The following is a 6,884-nucleotide window of genomic DNA, read 5'->3' as shown; positions in this document are numbered from 1 at the left end:
ATTTTGATGAAGAAATGAATGAATTTATTTCAGTCTCTCGAAGGGGAGTAAAACATTCTGGTCGTTGGTCTGATATGGCTATATTATTATCTACAGGGTTTGTTCTAAAACTCTCTGGTTTTAAATTAATGGTCTGAATTTTTTGTCTAATATTTTCAAATGTTCCAATGAAAAAATTCATGAAATCATCGCTGCTATAATGATTGTGTGCAAGTTTCTGTTGTGGTCTCATTCCTAGTTAATTTTGCTACAGTATTAAATGAGAATCTAGGATTATTTTTATCTTCAATTAAGGTGGAGAGAAAGACTGATCTAGCAGCACTAAGAGATTTTCTGTAGTTCAATAGGCTCTCCTTCCATGCTGTTTGAAATACTAACATTGTTGCAGACCAAGTATGGTAACGGTGTTCCCTGGCCTCATTCAGCAGGATAATGCACCCTGCCACACTGCAAAACTTGTTCAGGAATGGTTTGAGGAACATGACAAAGGGTTCAAGGTGTTGACTTGGCCTCCAAATTCCCCAGATCTCAATCCGATCGTGCTTCTGTGGGATGTGCTGGACAAACCAGTCCTATCCATGGAGGCCCCACCTCGCAACTTACTGGACTTAAAGGATCTGCTGGCAATGTCTTGGTGCCCGATACCACAGCACTTTTTCAGAGGTCTTGTGGAGTCCATGCCTTGACAGATCAGAGTTGTTTTGGCAGCACAAGTGGAACCTACACAGTATTAGGCAGGTGGTTTTTAATGTTATGGCTGATCGTTGTCTACTTACCATAATGTTCACTTGTCAGTGGAAATAACAGCAAAATGTCATCTCACAGATTTCATACTTCATTACATTTGATACTTCTTGCTTAGGAAGCAGGCATACTGAACAGGGCCATGTTGATGAAGCTGGAAATAATGCAAATTATTGATTTTATAAACGGGTCTAATATTATCATCCATATAACGTAGTAGCGGTCGTAGCGGTGACTCTGTGGTTAAGGTGTTATGCTACAAACAAACCTTTACATTTTAAACTGTGCAGTTGTATCTTGTCTTCAGTGTAAGCTGCTTTGGAAAAGTATCAGCCAAATGAACAAAATGATAATATCTCTGGCTAAAATTATTTTGCTACTGACAGTACAGCCCAGAAATCTTCAGTAGTAGTGTAGTGACTCCCAATGTTTCTATTGGCCTTTTTCTGACTGCTTTAGCAGGTACTACTGGAAATGTTTAGCATAAAGTTTAATGTTTTACATTTGATATTATTTATTTACCTACAGGAATGTTAACATTTTGAATGTTTAGCTCAGCGCTACATTAAATAAAAGCTACCATTTTCAACTTAGATTGAATTGCAGGTTGCTTCCTGTTCGTTATGTACCCTACGTAATGTAATACGTATGTAATATGGTATGTAATACGGCTGTGCCATATTGTATCATCCATAATATACTGGTACAATGCCTCCTAATGATAAGAATTTGTCATCCCACAATATTGACGAAATAGTTGATGACGTATTTACGTGCCACAACGGCGGGGATCCCGCACATAGAATGAGATCAAGCACGGTGAAAGGCAGAGATCCAAACCTAGACAAGGAAGAAGAATTAACCCCCCAAAAAGGAACTTCCTCTGTAATATGGTAGTGTTTCAGATACAGTGTGTTTATATACTGTTTTCTTGTTTTGCATAGTTCAAGATTTGTTAAGTTTGCACCATTTGAACATTTATATGCACTTTTACAGAATTACAGTATTACATTTCCATTAGTTTTTCCTGGGGTTAGATTATGAGTCCTGCGTGCACGGTGTTTGCATTTTCACTGGAATTTTAATTTGCGAATAAAATTTTCATATTCTATTTTTTAGCCCACGTAAATGGTATAGTTTAGTATTTGATGATGGTCAGGATTAAGTTATTAGTGTTGAATGATACTATTTTTATATCATCGTTACATATTGTTACAGATATTACATATCTGTGAGTGGCAAAAGTATGTGAACCCCTACATAGCAGTTAATTTGAAGGTGAAATTAGAGTCAGGTGTTTTCAGTTGGATGACAATCAGGTGTGAGTGAGCGCCCTATTTTATTTAAAGAACCAGGGATCTATCAAAGTCTGATTATCATAAGTGTATCATGTCATGAACAAAGGAGATTTCTGAGGACCCCAGAAAAAGAGTTGTTGATGCTCATCAGAATGGAAAATGTTATAAAGCCATCTCTAAATGGACTGCATTTATTTAACCTTTTTTTTTTAAACCGATTTTTAACCTTAGCGGTTCTATAAAGCACTTTACACTGTTTCTCATTCACCCATTCACACACACACCCACACTCACACTCACACACCAATGGCAGCAGAGCTATGATGCAAGGAGCTAGCTTGCTGTTGGGAGCAACTTGGGGTTCAGTGTCTTGCCCAAGGACACTTCAGCATGTGGAGTCGTGTGTGCCAGGAATTGAACTGCCAACCCTATGATTAGTGGACAGCCCTCTCTACCATCTGAGCCACAGCCACCTTAAAGAGTTTGGACTCCACCAATTCACAGTCAGACAGATTGTGTACAAATGGCGGTAATTCAAGACCATTCTTACCCTCCCTGGGGGTGGTCAACCAACAAAGATCACTCCAGGAGCAAGACATGTAATCTGTAAAGCCACAAAGGAACCCAGGGTAATTCTAAGCAACTAAAGGCCTCTCTCACATGTTAATGTTAATGTTCATGAGTCCACCATCAGTAGAACACTGAACAACAGTGTTGTGCATGAGTGGCAAGGAGAAAGCCACTGCTCTCCGAAAAGAACACTGTTGCTCAAGATCACATGGACAAGCCAGAAAGCTAATGGAAAAATGTTCTGTAGATAGATGAGACCAAAATAGAACTTTTTTGGTTTAAATGAGAAGCATTATGTTTGGAGAAACATAGAATGGATAGATAGATTGATTGCTAGATAGTCAATACATTATATAAGTCACACCAGTGACAGAACAAGAGTGACAAGCTGTAGTAGGGCACAAAACTTTGTATTGAATTCATAATGAGATGGTTTTAGATTTGGTATTGCTGAAGGTAACAGTGGCGGCCAAAATGATTGTAATAAGGAATGCAAAAAAATGTGTCTTCTAATGAATGCACACATGTATATTTATATTTATTAAAAATGGCAATAAATGAGTTGATTGTGTGATATTGCTTGTCAGTGTAATTGTCCCTGTTCTGTACTTTGACCCAGTTACAAGGAAAACACTGCGTTCCAGCATAAGAACCTTATCCCATCTCTGAAACACGGTGGAGGTAGTATTATGGTTTGGGCCTGATTTGCTGCATCTTGGCCAGGATGGCTTTCCATCATTGATGGAAAAATTAATTCTGAATTATACCAGCGAATTCTAAAGGAAAATGTCAGGATATCTTTCCATGAACTGAAGAGAAAGTGGGTCATGCTGCAAGTCAATGACCTCAAGCACACAAGTCATTCTCCCAAATAATGGTTAAAGAAGAATAAAATTAGTGTTTGGGAATGGCCAAGTCAAGGTCCTGACCTTAATTCAATGAAAGAAATATTGTGGAAGGAACTGAAGCAAGCAGTTCATGTGAGAATACCCACCAGCATCCCAGAGTTCTTCTGTACTGAGAAATGAGCTAACATTCTTCCAAGGCGATGTGCAGGACTGATCAACAGTTACCGGAAACATTTAGTGGCAGCTATTGCTGCACAAGGGGTCCAATAGGTCATATTTATGCGGAAATATAGAAAATTATAAAGGGTTCACAAACTTTTAATCACTACTCTATATTGCCAAATCAAAGATTTATTAAAGAAAGGGTTGCTGTTATATATGTATATATATATGTCTCTCTCTCTCTCTCTCTCTCTCTCTCTCTCTCTCTCTATATATATATATATACATACACACACACACACACACACATATATATAGATAGATAGATAGATACATAGATAGATAGATAGATACATAGATAGATAGATATCAAAATTTGAGGGGTTAGATTTAGTGTGAGTGCTAGAGGTCATAACTTTTGCTACACTTTCAGTCTTATAGGAAATACAATTAAATTACTTTGACTCATTACATGAATCCTTACATGTATTGGGTCAGATGTGGGCTGGACAACTCCACAATTACTTAACGACTTTCATTTATCTTAACATGCAATCATGCATCACTTATATTGCCAAATCTTTAGGCTTTATTAAAGAAAGGGTTGCTGCTGAAAGTGGACCACTTCTGTTACAGTGTTGCATTATACACAACTCTATATAATGAAAACAATGACGTCTGTGCACTCATACTTTTTCTCTCCTCTATGAGGTAAGAGCTGATTTTAAATATTTGTTTATAATCTTTGCAAATGCTTAGGTATTCATACATTTGAAGCAGTATAATGAACCCCTTAACATCCCAATTTGATTTATTTACTTTAAATTATTCAGTAACTGTGGGAGGTTTGATTTATTTGGGAGCAAGGAGTCTGAAGTTAATTAACAACAACAAAAGTATGTAAAATATAATATATTGCATTTACCTACATTGTTGTTGCTACAATTTGGCATCCATGGATGTCTATGAGGATCTCTGGAATATGAACATGGACATCGCAAACAAGACTCTCCGGCTTGACTTCTTGCAGAAAATGGAAGCCAACAGCCTGCAAGCTGAGTGCTATGTCAACTTCACTTTGCAGATCATCAACTATGTGCAAGAGGTTACCAAAATGCTGAAAATGATGAGCAACAAGGTCAACGAACCAGAGGATATTAGAGACTTCATGACAGGAAGATACACAAGTTACAGGAAATTTCTGGACTTGTTACGTGAGAAATATTCCTTATAAGTAAGAGCTGAAATGTTGCAATACTTACAATTATATACATGATATCTCCATTCTTTTTAAATTTCACAACATATTTTTGACTAAAGAGTACAAGTTTTATCAAACCAACACCAGCCATGAAGAAATATCTGGCAACTTGCAGTGAGGCGATGGAGAAAGACCCTATCTACTTTGCTGTAGCTCTCTTGCCCTGTGCCAGGCTCCGGGTGTGGCTAACTAACAATCTGGACATATCTGAAACCAATGTCTACTTCACATGGAAGAAAGACAATAAGGATGGCCACCCTGAAAAGCATTACAAAGCTTTACTGAACAAATATCTAAACACAACACAAAGAATAAAATATGCCAAAGACCTGTTCCAAAAGCAAATGCGAAAATGAGCTTGACTTCTTTGCCAATTCTTAAATTGATCATATTGTACATTTTGGCAGGTTTATCCTTTTTTCATTCAACAGGTCAGTCCGTTACTGAAATTATAAATATAAATGTGTTTAATTAACAAACAGTTGAACCCCCACAAAATTAGCCACCACTTTTTAAAATTTTAGTAGTTGTCTTTGTCAGTAATTTTATTGACTTAGATTAGTTTTTGTTTTAAGGTTTAAGACATGTTTTTCAACACAGTTAATCATTTAAAAAAATGTAATGTTTCTGCAATAAAAAAGAAATATTTTAAAATGCCTCATAGTATGCCTTACTATTAACTAAAACATGTGGAGTTGTGTGGCATTTCTGTGCTTGCAGTATCTGCATGGGTTTCCTCAGGGTTCTCTGGTTTCTAGGGTTACCTAGATCTTAATCTGAATGTGCGTGCATGTGTGTGTGTGTGTGTGTGTGTGTGTGTGTGTGTGTGTGTGTGTGTGTGTATATATACATTGTATGGAGTTCAGGTTCCAGCACGAAGTGGCTAATGAATCTGTAACGGTTTTAAGATAAGATGATGCTTTATTAATCCCCAGATGGAGAAATTAGGGTAACATGGAGATATTAGGGTTGTACCTATATAATAATGGTTATAATGTGAATTGTAATAGCTTTAATGGTCCCTGTGGGTCTCTCTCTCTCTCTATATATATCACAAAAGTGAGTACACCCCTCACATGTTTGTAAATATTTGATTATATCTTTTCATGTGACAACACTGAAGAAATGACACTTTGCTACAATGTAAAGTAGTGAGTGTACAGCTTGTGTAACAGTGTAAATTCGCTGTCTCCTCAAAATAACTCAACACACAGCCATTAATGTCTAAACCGCTGGCAACAAAAGTGAGTACACCCCTAAGTGAAAATGTCCAAATTGGGCCCAAAGTGTCAGTATTTTGTGTGGCACCATTATTTTCTAGCACTGCCTTAACCCTCTTGGGCATGGAGTTCACCAGAGCTTCACAGGTTGCCACTGGAGTCCTCTTCCACTCCTCCATGACTACATCACGGAGCTGGTTGATGTTGGAGACCTTGTGCTCCTCCACCTTCCGTTTGAAGATGCCCCACAAATGCTCAATAGGGTTTAGGTCTGGAGACATGCTTGGCCAGTCCATCACCTTCACCCACCATTCAAACCATTCAATCCAGCATGGGTCATTTTGACCCCCTTTATGCATTCATGAAGGTTTTTTTGGTTTATGCATTGTAGGGTTAAATATCAAAAATCTAAAAGGTGTGCGTCATACCTGACATCATTCCCTTCAAATGCTACTGAGCTTTAAATTATGGTATATTTTGTGTATGAGCCCATTCTGTAGAGAAATACATGGCAATATTTACATATGACGATTAAATATATGGCAATATTTAATAGTTCATTTTAATAAATATCAGAAATCTAGTGCTTCATACCTGACTCCTAGATGAACACTTTACAGTTGGTTATGTGACTGTACATCATTCCCTTCAAATGCTATTGAAATTTAAGTAATGGCATATTTTGTGTATGAGCCCATGGAGTAATTAAATACATGGCAATTTTTATATAGGATTTAATAGTTTATTTTATTAAATATCAAAAATCTAAGAGGTGTGCATA

The sequence above is a fragment of the Ictalurus furcatus genome, chromosome 19, assembly GCF_023375685.1.
Source record: "Ictalurus furcatus strain D&B chromosome 19, Billie_1.0, whole genome shotgun sequence".
Taxonomy (NCBI): domain Eukaryota; kingdom Metazoa; phylum Chordata; class Actinopteri; order Siluriformes; family Ictaluridae; genus Ictalurus; species Ictalurus furcatus.
Note: the sequence above shows the minus strand (reverse complement) of the source record.